At 45.7% G+C, this 16,679-nt stretch overlaps 1 pseudogene; it reads right to left on the bottom strand.

Annotated features, from left to right (window-relative positions):
• Positions 1–15,137, bottom strand: part of LOC103901519 — a 32,518-nt pseudogene extending 17,381 nt beyond the window's left edge.
• Between the last annotated feature and the right edge of the window lie 1,542 nt (positions 15,138–16,679).

Raw genomic sequence — 16,679 nt, 5'->3', positions numbered from 1 at the left:
AGTAATTTTCTCTCTGTCCTTTGAGGAAGTATTGGGAATGTGATTTTTCTCCTCTCGCAATGAATTAATCCTTTCATTCATTATGGCATGATTATCTCTGTGGTGTTGAAGTATCTGATATATTAACAACTACTAATGAAACCTGGGAGTTGACGTGGGGTGTGTGATTTGTCCTGGCCACTGCAAAAGATAAAATTGAGTTTGGCATAACATGCACTGCAGAGCTGAAGTCTGTTATTGTATTACAGTAATATGAGTTAAATAGTGTAATTCTGGATATAGTAAAGTTTAATGTTTTCATAGTGGTTATTTCTTGAGGATTTCAATAGTCTTTGGGCTTGGAATTGAGATGGAGCCTGCCATGGATTTGAGGGAGTTCTTAAGGACACCTGAGCTTTGCAGGTCTGATCTGTGGTCTCATGGATTTTTTTTTTTCCACGGCATTTACAGAAGGTAGGTGAGATTTGACAGGCACCAAAGTCAGCAACACTTAATTTCAACAGAAGGAGCATTATCCTAACATTTAAATGATGAAAGGTTTATTGACTAGATTAAGAATATTTATTGAACTGTGCTGAGAATGACATAATTGAAAAGCTCTGTGCATATTTTCCAAATCCCCTCAGGGTAATTAAAAGCACTCATGCTGCTGCTGACTTCTGTTTGCCTTGAATTAGCAGCAACCTTTATGACTACGCCTGCCACAGCAGCACCCAGATGCCCTCCTCGGAGGGAAGGAGCTGAGTAGGGAGCAGGGACACCCATTGTACTCTGCCTCCCCAAATGCACCCGAACATCTCTCGCTGCATGCTATTTGTTGTCTCTCTGTATCCTATGCAACTGTCTGCCTCCTAACTAGACGTTTGGGCAATACATTCACACTGGAGATTAGTTCTTGCTAAATTAAATCCTTTCCTTACCGGCTTCCCTCGGAAGGGATGACGCCCCACAGGTCCAGTCCATCTTCTGTCAGCATGCCCGTCTAAATTTAAATAAATATCTAGTTACCCTGCTATTGCCCACCCCTTCCTCCTGCCACGTTCCCAGAGGTCCTTCCCCAGCTCCCGGGCAGGTTAAGGAAAGCCTCTTGCCCACAGCGTGACCCTGCTGCACGGGCACCTGTAGCGGATTTTTCCCTGGGGTTAGATCAGGGTAGATGGGGTGGGAAAAAAAAATATCCCGTGTTCCTAGCAGCCCCCAGCATCTTTCAGTGCCCCAGGAAGCGCCTTACTTTGTCAAAGCAAACAAGGTTGATCTGCTCACAGATATTAATCCTCTGTGGTCTGGTGCAGAAATCATCTTTTTCTTCATCCTCCTTTGGGCATAAACAGTGCCTGTTGTCAAGGCAGCGGGGATAGCGAGAGGCACAGGGCCATAGCCACCACATCTGCCGCCGGCTTCTGCAAACAGGTTAGATCAGGGTAGATGGGGTGGGAAAAAAAAATATCCCGTGTTCCTAGCAGCCCCCAGCATCTTCCCAGGACCCAGGAAGCGCCTTACTTTGTCAAAGCAAACAAGGTTGAACAGATATTAATCCTCTGTGGTCTGGTGCAGAAATCATCTTTTTCTTCATCCTCCTTTGGGCATAAACAGTGCCTGTTGTCAAGGGGGGGCGGTGGGGTGGGAACAGCCTCCCTCCCCTCCCCCCGCCACTCTCGGGGGGTCCAACCCTCCTGCCCAGGAGCAACGCGCCCCAAGCTCTGCCCCCGGGGATGACAGATTTATTCTGCTTTGTTCTGTCCATCTGTCCTTTGTTCTTTCCAGGGCATCAGACTCTCCACAAGGGGCAAGCGGGTTTTGGTAACCGGAATGCTTTCACCTAAGAACAACAGCGTGCAGCTTCACTTAAGGGGGATTTAAAAGTCTATCAGACTCTGCATGTTAGAAAGTGACAGCACCCTTTAGGTGTGCTCAAACTTACCTGACTAATTAGCTTGCTTATGTACTTACACATGTGGATTTGTGGTGACAGCCATTATAGTTCTAGTTTCAGAGTACATCAGATGGCTTCTCTGAGCATTTTCTATCAATGGGCTTGGGCCAAATTTTTCCCCTGACTCAAGTTCATGCCTTGTAGTGCCTCGATGTTTAGGTATCACACTGACCCCTGTGCTCATACATTGCCTGCTTGAACAGAACTGCTGCAAGATCAGAATCTGAAAACTCAAAAGATACTCATACACTGAGTATGTATTTTCACTTTCTACTCCTGACAGTATATTAATTCTACTTGGTTTTAATGTGGATAAGAAATGCATATTACACAATGGCAGTGGTCAAAAGCTCAAGACAACTGCGAATTATTCAAGCCACAGTTTTTCCACCTCCTGCTGCAAACTACTCTAATAAATAGTAAACAATTTGCTGTCAGAACAGATAGAGACATCTCCCTGACAGACAATCTGCACAGGGTGTTAGCATTTCAAACTCCAAGGCTGCACCTGTGAGCATACCTTCATCCATAATACAGCTTCCATCAATCAGGACAGCATCACATGGGAGAGCTTTCTTCCATCTAAAAGAAACATGTCTCCAGGGACTAAGTAACAAGACTCCTGCTCTTTGCAACCTGTAGAATAATACAAAAATCAACTTTACTTGTGCACAAGTTCTGGGCAATTAAAGTCTCAAGGCACACACATCATCACTAAACTTCTACGCTGCATGATATAAGGCCAGCGCTTCTTAGAAATAATACTGACTGAAAAGCAACAGCACAAAGATCGGCCCTTGTCTAAACATCTCCCTCCAAGTGGTTGTCTTCAGTTTTATTTGCTTAGTGTCCATAAAACACTTTGACCAAGAAAACCTGTCCAAGGCCTTTACATCTCCCATCACCCTAGCAGTTGCCCATCTCAACATCTTTGGGAGGCAAAAATAGCCATAACCCCTAGTTTACGGGCAAGGAACTGAGACACAGGAAAGAAAGCGCATACCTCGGTGGGAGCCATATATCTAGACTCCTTGAAAATCGCTCACAAGCTACTTAAGATTGTGAAAGTAGCCTATAGCAGAGCAGGGAAGCAGGTCTCAGAAGGCCAGAGTTGTTATCTAGTTGCTTGTTTGTGAAATTAAATTTTCCAAGCCGTTCTCAACTCTTAACACAAATTACTAGGTTCACCTATATCATTAGAGATGCCACAGATACAGATGCATCATTACCGCACCACATAGGCTGTGCCCACACTTCTCACTGCCCTGCCCGGCTCACCTCCCTCTGCCCCATTCTCCCTGCAGCTCGCCCTTCACATTTCAGCCGTAGAAATCAACAGGAGCTGTGCAATTCCAGATACATTTCAACATGTTAGTTAATTATACGGGCTGGTGAGGAAAATGAGACACAGATGACTCACCTTTGCTCTTCGTGGAGACTGTAACCTGGACTTTGTTATGCTCCTCAATGATGTCGTGCAGCTTGGTAGACTGCTGTTGATGGGAAAGCAATTGGAGTGTCGAAACACCAATACTCAAGTGAAGCAGTAGGTTACAATTCAGTGATCACGCTAACATCACAGAAACTGAACTCTGCTGAGTTGTCCCAGGGAGGTTTCACAGCGCTTGTTAGAAGTCAGGATGCAAGTTCATTGAGTTAACCTAGAACAAGCTGCTGTGGGAACATGGACCTAATTTTCTGTTTGCTTCCAATTCATGCCGCTGCATCTCCCTCAACCTTCAGGCTGTTCCTGCTTTGTGCCAGAGTAAGTCTCCTTAGCTGCAGTGTTGCTATCTACAGTCCCTTCGTAGAGGGTTTCTTTGTGCTCAACAGTTTGATCCTTGCTCAGAGGCTATCAACAGGACAACCAAGTTGTAAAGACTATCGTTACAAAACTGCCATTGTAAGAAGAAAAACAGAAATTCTAATTTAGCTAGGTGTCTGTGCTCTGCCAGTTTTTGCAATCTAATTCAGACAATTACATATCCTGAGATAATGATGAAGTCAACTGTCATTGCAAGGCCATTAGAGAATGCCTTATCTTGATTTAAAAGTTGCAATTGCAAAAAACTGATCCCCGAGTGTGGATTTCTTCATTAGCATTGTTCATGTGAAGATGTCAAGCCAATTTGAAGAATATCCAGAGGCCCCAAACATTGTAATTCTTCCTGCCAAAACTATCAGTCACACAATGAAACCATCCTTGCCAAAAAAGAGCTGAACAGACCTTATCTGTTCTTTGTGCTCTGCAATACCAGGACGTGACACCAACACTTTAAGTACAAAGGTGCGCTCAAAGAGATGCAAGTGCTTGTTCAACATGGGAGCGCTAGTCATCCTGCAGATATTAGTCAGAGATACAAAAATGTCATGCGTAGCCAACACACCTGTGCTGGCAAAAGCCCAAGCTATTCACAAAGCCCTCGCTGAGACCAGTGTGAGGCAGCAATAAAAGCATGCCCTTGGCAGGGCAGAGGGTGCACAGGAGTGCCTCGTCAGCACAGCGCACCGGTGAGCACGTACTGTCCAAAGCCCAGCGAGGCCGGGGGCCTGGAACCTATGCGGGGAACGTGCTGTGTGCATCTACCAGCCCAGGGAAAAGCAGAGTTGATTCAAACAAAAGCCAGCTCCTGGAAGGGCAAATTATTGCTTCCTCCTGGGCAGTACTTCACAGAGCAGTTTGCTATATTACCTTCTCAAGAAACCTTTCTAAGGGCCGAATCTTGCCCTTTCCCAGTAATTCAGCACAGGAACAATGATTTTAGCAGTGAACTTGGAGGCAATGTGAGCTGTGCCTGGCTTTGAAGCAGAATACGAGCGTGGTCGGTGCACCCCAGCGCTGCCTTCCCTTCACCCTGCCACCACCTCTAATCACATCATGCTGTCTGGAGGAACTGTAATTCTCAAAGCTGTTCTCTAACCCTTGTATTTTTCCTGAAGATTAACAAAACATTTACCAGAACCCAGGAATCCCCAAGTTCGTTTTTGCTTTTAAATCTTGACAATGCAGAGGAATGTGATACCTAAAAACCTAGACGTGGGAGACTAAAACGTTGCCTCTGCCAGACTTCTGTTCCTATCACTCTTCCCCATCTGTACTTTCATTCACACAGTTTCACTTTTTCCCCCATTATGTCCTTTCTCCATGTGATTTTTGCCTTCCCTGTGTATTTAAAGTGGGCTTAGAAATCAAAGAAATGTTTTCCCAACTCCCAGCAAGAGTGTTCTGTGTTTCCACAGCAGGAAGCACCAGGAAGCTCATCTGGCTGCATGAGGATACTCAGTGGCAGGCAAACATTGCGTAAGGCTCAGCTCAATCTATTTGCCTTTGCCATAGAGACTGAAGGTTTCGGGTCTATCACAGGTGAATGCTTGAGGTCAAAAAGTGAATGAGCTGAGACTATTAGAAAATGCTTCCAAGCAGCTGTGTTCATGACAGAAGCATTGAACAAATTTGAGAAATAAGAAATTCATGCTTCTTTTTGCTGTTAAGACCTGCTATTTGGCAAACCTTAAGAGAAGTGAGTCCTCCGGAAATCACAGTAGGAACTAGACTCATGGATATAGTTCACCTTCATAAAGCCTTACAAAGACCAGGTATCAGACTTTGATCATCTTTAATTCTTGGGAAGTTCAAGACCCCAGGTATGACCCTTTCAACTCTTCTATAGAAATAAACCTGTAGTAATACAGCAGAATACACAGCAATAAAAATAACCAGAAAGAGCATATAAATAGCTACTTGTGTCTGTGGTAGATGAAATTGCTAGCAGAGTGCAGGATGGGGAGCTGGCAAGCTGTGTGGCAGACTCACCTGTCTGAGGTCGTACACAGTTAAGCCAACAGAAATGATCAACAGGACTATGATAGCCACTGAATATTCAGTGTAGCCTTGGCTCAGCCAGAGCATGAGGGTGAAGGCTTGGAACATGTAGAAGGGGTTTAAGATCTGCAAATGCAAATGTAACACTTGTCAGGGGATGGGCATAACACACATCAGGAGAGATCAAGTGTGGGAAGAGGTGAGAACATTCCATTACAGTGTCCAGGAGTCTCAAACACCAATTTGAAGGGCTGTTTTGCCATCCCAAGGCAGCATTCTTTCATGGCTGTTTTAGAGCATTAATAACCTCCAACTCTGAACTTACCAGCTTACATGTAGTTCATGATGTTTGTAATTAAAAGCTGTTGCTAACCAGTTACTATGCAGCAGCATCTATGCTGGCAGCTTTAAGTCAGATTTAAAACCAGCCAGTTGGTTTCCCACTGTAGCCATCTAACAAAGGTGACCTTAACATTTCCAATACTAAGTAATTGCTACACAGAAGATACTACCCAAAAGTGAAAGAAAGACCAAATTACAGTAAATGTCTTTAATACTTTGTGATTTAAGAAAGTCACTATGAATATGATATTTATCTGGAAAAAGAAAAATGGCAAAGAACTAAGGGTCCGTGGAGTCATCAGTAATCAGTCTTAGACTACAGCTAAAATGAAGGCTTGATTTCTTTGTACTTCCACACTTTTGGCTACTCTACATTGCGTCAGTCTTACAATACCAGTCATCACTCATTTTAATGTGTTATGCTAAAACAGGCAACAAGCCACACTGAAGTCTGGGAATATAATTTTGGTTATTGTGTTATCTAGCTAACAACAAAAGAATTCGATGAAGATTTTCAGAGATTTGCCCACCACTTGGCTCGTTTGAAGGAATGACACTTTTCTGTAGACCTGGTATAACGAAAATAGCCTCTGAAAGAGCTTTCTGCATAAAGATTGGAACTGAAATGAATTATTCATCTGGCAAATTTGGTCCCTCAATGAAAATTTAATACTGCCCTACTGAATGTCAAAGAAAAAGAGACACTAAATCAGGATGCCAGTCTTCGGCCACTGAAGCTGTATCTGGACTGAAATACCACAAGCTTATGAGGACCAGTCTGCCTCCAGGCACCACCATTAATATTGCAAACATGAAGCTTCAGCCTTGGATGGAAGTGCAAAGTTCAAATTAAATAAACTTTTTAGAGTGCTACACTAGAGTTCTCTTCAAAACCATCTCCAAGGGGCACTAAAAGGTTGGTAACATCAAATCCAACCAATTTCAGGAACCCTGGAGCTTTTCGTGTATTTTGTAGGGTTTCAAACAAACTCCACTTAAAGTTCAGACACATGCTAGCTTGGAGTCCCAGCATTCATAGCTCTTTTTTGTTTTAAAGACATTGATGTAGCATCCATAATCCACTAAAGCGAACACAGATGACATGACGATATCCTGCATGCAAAACCTCTGCTTACAGGTTGGCAAAAAAAATACATCCAGCATTTCTATATGCAAACTCAGAAAGTTACCATCCATACGTGTCTCTCTTCTCCACAAGATGTGTTTGTTTTGTCCTCTGTAGAGAAAGAACAGTCTTGCAGTGTGTCCTTATTTATGCAGGGAAAAAAATTGTCTTGCATCTATGTTGTAGGAGAAAAGGAAGTTACTAGGTGAACAAGGCAATTATAAAATAGGAATTTTGCAAGTGTTTTCCTCTATTCTAAAGCACACTCCTGATTTACACTGCTGTTGAGGCCACAAGCAAGCTTGTACAATGCTTTGTACTACCTTTGGACTACTGAAACAAGGCTGTTAAAGAGGAACAAGTGTGCCTTAGTTGTACCAACAAAATTTTCAATGCAGATCATTACCAAGAGCCTACATGAAAGGACAGTTACTGATGTGGCTATGGTCAGGCCTAGCAGTTGCAGAAAGCACAAGCACTCCAGGTGCAGGTCACTGCTCAGTCACGAGGCAAGATGTCCCAGCTCATGGGAGATGTTCAGTTGGGAATAAGGGTCTAGAGCAGAGAAGGACATCAGTCCCCACCACTCCTGCTCTACAAGAAGGGACACAGTCATCACAAGGGAAACATTTAGCTGTTATAAGTATGCAGCACCAAGCATCCTCTTAGCTTTATATTCTTCCCTGTAACCTTCTGCCAGGAATGTGCGCTAATAGTTACAAAGGAGGTTCACCAACTTTCCTCCATGGCTTATGCCTATGAAGCACCAATCACCTCATCCCCGTGTGCCCAGGTAAAGTCTTCAAATACTTCAAACCTGTCCCACCAAGTGCTAGTCTGACTTACTGACCTCTTTAAAAAGTAACTTCCAAATAGGACGAATTTCAACTTTGATGGCATTAGGCCCACACACCAGCTGCCTGTCGGAAGGTAGAGAAGACTTCCCCATGTTGTAGCTTAGTCACATAGGGTAAGACTTCACGTGGAAAACTGTGCACTCAAATTACATTAACACTTACCTAAAAAATTAAGTCCTGGGGGCACCGTACAGCTGAGCAGGACAGATAAACCTGTCAGGAAGCTATTGTATCCGAGAGGACTTTACACAGAGGCAGAATTTTACTGTTTCTTTGTTGAAAAGATCATCAGTTTGCTGCTAAACCCTGTGATGAGCTTTCTAGAGGGCTTTTAAGGAGATGATGCCGAAGGAAGCCAGTCACGGCTTGCTGTGCCCTGAACCCCAGGTGGAACCGGTGGTGTTTTCCCCAGACTTAGCCTGGTATCACTGAGAAGATGAACTCAACAGAGTGTAAGGGATAATGATTTTGCACCTTTCTGAATGTCACCCACAGAGTTTGCACTGCCTTACTACTAAGGTGAGTAGCAAGAAGCTCACATGGATTTGAAAGGAAGAATAGGTCACACTTACAATTAGCTCATACATCTGCTCATATGTAGACCGTACCTGATCTTCTGTTCTTCCCTTGTGAGGCCAGCTCCACACTTGTGGTGTATACCATGACCTGTGTTGCTGTCTTCTAATGATCTAGGATAACAGGAGGAAGTTCAGACAAGGGAGTCCCCTACCACAAAGGGTTTTGTAACAGGCTGTTGACACTCACCCAACTTTCTTGAAATTTTTACAGAAAAGTCCCAAATATAACGGATTTTCTGCACCTGGATACATCTCATCTGCAAGACCAAATAACAAAAATTCCTTTTGCCATTCAAGGGAAAACCATCTCGCTGTTACAGAAATACTTCCCAATGTTTTAGGAGAAAACCTGAGCTTATGTAAACAGGATTTGCAGGAAGATGCTGACAGGTCACCTTGGGAGCCTCCAAGTGCCTTGACTCCTATTTCACCCACCTCCTCCCTGCCATCTTTCTCCATTTTATAGATTACTTACCTTTAACTGTGGCTTCATTATGGCTCTGTTTACGACAGAGTCTTTATCAGCTACAAGAGGACCACCTGAATTACCACCAACAGTTAGTGCCAACATGGACAAATCAATCCAGGTCACCTTCTTCTAGGTGTATCTCTGAAACTCATCCTGGAGAAATAGAGCACAGTTCAGTGACAAGCCCAAAGTGTTGCCTGTGATAATGTTTCCTGACTCTGGGAAGTGTATATGAGAGAACTACAGTACTGTGGCATCATTGCAATCATAGCAAATATAAGGCCATAGTAACAGGGATATTGGTATCAGTGTTTTAGTACCAATCAGCAAAGCACTTCGAAGTCAATCTCGCAATCATCTCCATTTGCTTTGGTTCACACTGCAGAGCAATTCCAGAGAAGATGAAACTAAACCAGAAGATGTGCTTCAATAGCTACTGGATGGGATATTCAGTCTATGGGATCAGACTAGAGCTACTTTGCTCTACAAAACTCCTATAACGCTGTGTTACTGGCTACACACCGTAGACAAAAGCAACTCAGCTATACATGCATTTGTCAGACTGAATTGTCCTTTAATCAGTTTAGTCTAATGTAACTAGTTACAATGAGCAATAGATTACTCATTTAGTGGTTTGAGTGCATTTGTTTTAGAAATATCACTGCAATGTTGAGCGTTAAGTGTCTTAAGCATTTGCTCTGCTAGAATTGGGTTGGGTTTTAATTTACAGTCATGGAGTCTTAGAATGCCTGAAATCTAGCTCTCTAAAACCCATCTCCTCAGCATTCTCCAATAACTTTAAAGCAGAAAGGCTACTAACAGCCACAACTTCTGAAGATGATCCCTCCGCTGAAGCCAGTTGGCTGCACCCCATGCACGTAAAGGAAGGGAAGAGGCAGAGCTGTTTTATGGCAGAGGGCAGCTGCTGGAGCCTGTGGATGGGCAGCAGCAATGCCTGAAGTCTGCTTGGTGCCCAGCCTTCAGGCAGAGTAGCTGCGCTCTTGTTAGTGTAAACATGGTCTTTTACACAGTATTTCAAACTCTACAAATAAAAATGGTTGGTCCTCTGAAGCTTGACTCATCCCGGCTGCTCCACTTTCAAAAGTGGAAAGTGTTATTAACCTGCTACATCATGCAGACAAAGACAGACAGGCTGCCCTATCTGTGAAAACAATAAATTCTGCAAATAACAATGAGCTAGGAAGGTTCACCTACTGTTGTTCTAAGCAGAACAATGTCCGCTTCTTCCAAGCTGCAGCGGATGCAGTTTGCCCACACGTCCCACTCTGGCTTCCAGTAAAACAGCAGCAGCAGAGCCCCACAGGACAAGATGTATCCAGCAATGCACAAGACCCGCCGCCAGCCTTGGGGTTTGTAGCCAAGTATCTCCTGTACAGCAAAGAGAAAGCATTCTTTGTTAACAAGTTTGACCTTGGTGTTTGTTCATCAGGAAGCCCAAGCTTATTGAAAAGAAAGACTGGTGATTGAAGCCCTCCCTCATAATTGCTCAAGGTCATTTTTTGGAAATGAGAGTTTGCCGATTGATACGACATAGTTAAGGATACAGCAGAGCTGCTGAAAGGAGGATGCTGCTGAGCTGCTGCTGGCAGAGGAGCGTTCTCACATCAGGTCTCCCAGGATTAATGAAGAATTAACTCCAGTCTGGAGCTTTTACCATCAAGACTGCAGCTGACCCATCACAGTAACACTTCTCTATCTGCAGTGCTAGCACCAAACAGCCCTGCCAGCCACCAAGGAGGATGTCTCCATGCGAAATTAGTGCTGACTGCTGAAACCTACCTTGCAGCAGGGGCACAGAATCTGCCTCAGGGAAAGAAAACTGCCAAGCCCCGAGCAACTCCTCACAGGTACCAGGTGCCATACCTACTGGTGTGTTATCTTCCACCATGTATGCCTTATCTTGAAAACAAATATGGAAAGGCTCTTTTTGCTCTGTACACTCACTGCCTCCAACTTATTCCCCAGGTCATCTGTCATCTTCCCTACTTGCCCTTTCATTTTAATAGCCCAATAGTTATCTATTCCATGATGCTCCATTGTCTGTGAAGGAGATTGTTAAGTCCATAGCTTTAGTTTTTCCCGTTGAGATGAACTTTGAATTTTTGTACCCTTTGATTTGCTTTAAACCTACCCATGGGGCTAAAAATAACTTTAATGCCTGTAGCATAACTGGATCCTTCTCTACATGCTGGGTGCTTTCCCAGCCCTCTCAGACGTAGGCAGAGATAGTAAGTAAAAGGAAAGGTTCTTGTACATCTACTTGTGACTACACCGAATGTTTTTCCAGAATAGCTTGTCAACTAAAGTACACAACGTGGTGGGATAGTGTAACCTATTGACACAGCTTATGTGGTTGAGAGATGGGCGAGGAAATGGTGTTTTAAATTATAAAACAAGAATAAAAACAAGGAAGTCCCACATCTGAAATATACGTCAGAGAAATGCCAGAAGGATGACTGGTGCTTTACAGGATAAGTTTACAGCAAAGCAGAGCTCCTTGGAGAGGGCTTGTACAAACAATTGTACTGGTTCACCTTCAAATATAATTTTCAAGTGATTTAAAGGCAGTGGAGTAAGCACCTATTTAGCTTTAAGAGAGCAATTAACTTGATTTATCTGATCATAATCAACATAAACTAAGGTGAAATCAATGCAGCTCAACTGAAATAAAGATAATCATGCAGCCCTTATACCAGGTTAGCAAAATCCATTTCAAATCAGCTCTGTAGCTTTTAGATGTGCAGCCCTGACGTATATAAAACATTATTCCTTCAGAGGCCACAGAAGTTTAAATCAATAACTACAAGTGGTGTTTTCAAGGTGGGAGGAGAAACCACAGTGTCCACAGCTAAGGAAATTCAAGGAAATTTTCATTTGCTTGTCTTTCCATAGCAGGATTTTTATAAATACACTCCAAATGCAGGCCTGGAAAATAAGGAGCCTGTTATGGGGGGTGGCTGGAATGACAGGAGGTGTGTGGAACCACAACTCATACATCACCCCACAGGGACGGGAGGGGATCAAATCTGCAGCCAAAGGTAGAGGGAAGGCTAGGGAAGAGCTGTGGCATTAAGACTGGGTGAGCATAAGGCCAGGAGTCACCAAGTGAGGGCATTCAGGGATTTCTAGCATGAACCAAATCATAGGCTGTTGCCAGCAAGTCGGGCTCTAGCACACAGCTATATGCTAAGCACAGCAACTGAGGAACCCTAAAATGCATTAGACATGATGGAAAATAATCAATAGAAGTACACTATACATGTCTAAAAGGGCTGGTTTAAATACATCAGGAGCTCACAGCACCACTCCACATCTGGGATGCTGTAGAGGTGCCCCTTCCTACAGGCTGCAGGACCCCAGCACAGCTGGGTCATGCCAGGTCCTCACCACTGTGCCGGCATGGGGCCAGGCGGGAGCCCAGTCCTGCTGTTACAGGCCCGAGCCCAAGTCCCCCGGGCTGGAGAGGTGGCCTCGGCTGGTGCAGTCCCTGTATGGCTGCAACACATGGCCGATCAACTGGATCGCTCTGCACAGGCAGAGTACAAAGGCAGCCTGTGCTGGTGCACAGCCTGTTCTCAGAGAATTGGCATTCACTGGGCATTCACACAGTACTTAGGAGGAAGCACTGAAGGCCAGAGCTGAGGGAACCCACGTTCACAGCTGATTTACCCCACTGAGCCTGTCTGCAGTAAGAAGAGTTTTCCAAGAAGTGCAGTACCTGGAAGCAGGGCTGCTCCAGCAAACAGGACCGCAGGAAGATATATTACAAAGAACATGGCTCAGCCTGACGCAGACAACCTTGCACAAGGCAGGCTGCATCAGCAGCATCCAGGGCAGAGCCAGGGCCCTTCTCTGCCAGCAAGGTTGCAGCCACAGGCTGGATGGCACAAGGGAGGTGTCTCCTGGAAGTGGGTACAGCTCATCTAGGGCGCACAGGCTCCCAGCTAAAAGGCTGCTTGTGGCAACAGCCTCACTCCACCCGTTCATCCATGCTGGCCCTCCATCCTCATCAGGGAGTTGGCCTCCCCATTGCTTCTTGTGCAAGTAGAGGCAGGCATTGAGGGCCCTATCCACACACCAGCTAGTGACCCCCTGAAGAACACTGTAGCAATCAGCACGACACAGATGATCCCTAGCTGACTCCTTACCTGCCTCCCACAGCAGATTTTTCATTTTGTGCTGGATCCAGGCTGCTGCAAATGGCCCGAGCTCCCTAGTCTAAAAGAAGCTCACACGAGCAGCAATCAAACCCCAGCAAGAACTTACTGAAGGCAACCAGGGAAGCTACAGCCCCACCGCTATTAGTAGCCCTGCAAGCAATCCTGATACAGAGGTACAGGTGTGCTCTGCAGGGCAAGATCTCTTCCACGTGTGCACGCTCTGAGCACCTGTATCCCCATGACAGAGGCACTTTCTCAATCCTCAAGGCTGGGCCAACAGTGACGCTAGCATAAAAATATAACTTCTATGAAGTAATCAGCATTTAACAGTATAATCCATACAGTCCAAGACTGCAAATCTGAGTTATATCTGGACCATTTTCTCTCTTGTTACTGCTCTGCCCTTGCGCCTGTCCTTCACTAACTTATCATAGAATCATAAAGGTTGGAAAAGACCTCTAGGATCATCCAGTCCAACCATCAACCCAACACCACCATGCCCACTAAACCATGTCCCTAAGCGCCTCATCTACTCGTCTTTTAAATACCTCCAGGGATGGGGACTCCACCACTTCCCTGGGCAGCCTGGTCCAATGTTTAACCACTCTTTCAGTAAAGACATTTTTCCTCATGTCCAATCTAAACCTCCCCTGGCGCAACCTGAGGCCATTTCCTCTCGTCCTATCGCTTGTTACTCGGGAGAAGAGACCGACCCCCACCTCGCTACAACCTCCTTTCAGGTAGTTGTAGAGAGCGATGAGGTCTCTCCTCAGCCTCCTGATGCTGGGAAGCACCTGCTAGCAGCCTCTGCTTGCAGAGGACAGAGGCTCCTGTCCTGGGGGAGCATGCTGCTGCGCTTCCAGTGCATGCAGCACATATCTGTCTCCAGCAAATACAGGAGTGACAGGACTATATTTTACACCTGTGCAGAGGCATCTACTTCTGTGCCCAGTCTGTGCACTGGAAATACCTGGATTCCAGTTGTTCCTTGCACAGAAAGCTGGAGGAGAAAGTCTTGCGCCCACCCTCACCAGACTGTGTAATCACTCCATGTTAGCAGGTAGAGGAAGAGTTTCCAACTCGTGTTTGCAAAGCACACACTTAGTGCAGCCCTTCTAGGATCAATCACAATCAAAGACAGAAAGTAGATTCAATTAACATTAACAAAAAAACCTTGTAAGGACAGAGCAGCTCCATAAAAGCTGCTGTAAAAGACTGAGAAACAAGGGATTCCTGCCATGAGAGCTGTGGTAGTCTTTGGTCATCTGCCCAATCTTCCTAGACCTGCTAAGCAGCAATGACCCTTGCATTTCAGGAGAAGTGATTTAATCACTACTTCAGACAATTGTCCAGGATAAAACTCATTTGTAAACACTTTCTCTATGACTTGCTTTCTGACACGTGATGACCCGGGAAGGGCAAGTGTACCCATCAGTAGAGATCCTCACAATTAGGATGGAAAAGACAATGGAGCAGATAGTGGAGAAAGGGACACTGCTCCCTGGCCAGATGACTTGTGGTGGGCAAAAAGGTCTCTTCCATGTTTCGTGCCTCTGGACTGAAGTAGTATGTTCCTCACTTAGCCCTTACTTTGCAAAAATTAATCTCAAAGTCAGCAAGGACTGATCCAGCGTTTTGCCTTCACCAAGGCTATGTTGAAGAGCCAGTGCCCGAATGGGGAGTGAAGGTGAAGAAGCAGCTATCCAAAATGGGCATGTGGGAAAAGAGGCGCACAAGGAAACCAAAACCCAGCGCAGTCCCTCACCAGCTCATTTTCTTCATCCTTGTTGAGGAGCACACAATGATCCTTCCAAAGCTTTTCCTCCATCTGACCACATTGTTTTCAGTCCTGGATGTCCTTGTCAGTGGGGTCAAGCAATGTTGAATGCAGTTACTGACTTGAACTCAGGCCAGTCTTAAAGTCAGTTCTCACCATGGTCCTGTCTGCTGCCTTTGAAAGCCTCACAATGCACACGCTTCTTATTAGGCTCCCAGGAGAGGAAGGAAAATCCACCCTCACGTGTAAAGCCCTTAAATGCCTGGCTTAGGTAAGACGTGTTTCTCTGCCTCCTGGCTTTGCTGCGCTCACCGGGGTGGGACAGGCTGGAGCAGAGTTCTGGTGGCTGAGGGAGGGAGGGCACCTGCAAGCCTGTGCGGGGGAGATGGCTCTGCGCAGGGCTCGGAGGGAAATCGAAGTACATGGCAAGGAGAAGGGTGGGAGAGTGCCGCAGCCCCACGCAGAGCTGACCCCAGAGCAGCCACCCTAGCACTGGGAACCACCTCCAGCATGTCAGAGAGAAGCATCTGTTCTGGGGAGATCACAGTGTCCAGGCCTGGGCTTGGTTTCAGCGCAGTGGAGGTGCATGCTGGAGCAGCGGTTTTCAGGTGTGGATCTGGTCTGAACTTCCCCACTAGCTCTGGGCATCGCCTCAAACACGAGATTTGGTTCAAATTCTGCCTGAGTTACATGGAAAGAGCAATGGGGCTGGATGACTCCTTTGGAGAAGCCCAGCTGGGTGACACAGGACCCTTGAACAGCATGCAGCGTGAACCCCTGTGAGGCAGGGAGAGATGGGGGCTCCAACCAGTCCCCCTGGCAGGGACAGCAGCGGCAGGCAGGCTTGGGAGCCCCACTGCGCATCTTCCAGTCTCTCGTGTCCCAGCTCTCAGTGTTGTCAGAGACATTTTTCAGGCATTAACCTGAAATTGCTCTGTCTCCCCCCATTTTCCTTCTGTCACAAAGTCTGAAAACAACCATTTATTCCAGGCAGGAAAAATGTGCTGCGTTATTGTCCTGGAATAAAGTACATGTTTGTGTGAATAGAGACAATGGCTCTGAGTTTGCTCAGACCCTTTTTGGCTCAGCCACAGGGAAGCAATTCTCTACCACTGATGAGACCAGGGGATTTAAACTCCATGAAGAGACACAGTCTTTGCACACAGTGTATTTTCCAGTCATGGCAAGTCAGGAATTCTTCCAAATTCTCCTTCCTCCAGGTGGGAGAGAGAACGATGCCCAGGGACTGCAGTACAGCATGTCTAGAGTCCTCTGTCTCCCTCAGTCTGCAGCTCCATCCTGGAAAGAGCTCCAACAGCTGAGAGAAGCACCTTTCACTGGGCAGACTACTAAGGAAATAAAAGCATTTATCCATGTTTCTTCTCTTTGAAACAGAGCAAGGAGAGGCCAGGCTGTCTGGCCCTAGGATGACCAAAGAGCAATTGTCACTTTGCTGCACCCTGAATCTACCTGGGGCTGGCTCTGCATAGTCCAACCAGATCCATCTTTGGGGGATTCTGCCAGCTGCAGTTGTGTCCATGAAACAGCAAAGATGGACCAAACACTGAAGAATCCTGAAAAATTGGGGCGGGG

The sequence above is a fragment of the Aptenodytes forsteri genome, unplaced genomic scaffold (genome assembly GCF_000699145.1).
Source record: "Aptenodytes forsteri isolate BGI_AS27 unplaced genomic scaffold, ASM69914v1 Scaffold404, whole genome shotgun sequence".
NCBI lineage: Eukaryota > Metazoa > Chordata > Aves > Sphenisciformes > Spheniscidae > Aptenodytes > Aptenodytes forsteri.
The sequence above is the reverse complement of the archived record's forward strand: the minus strand, read 5'-3'. Positions and strand labels throughout refer to the sequence as shown.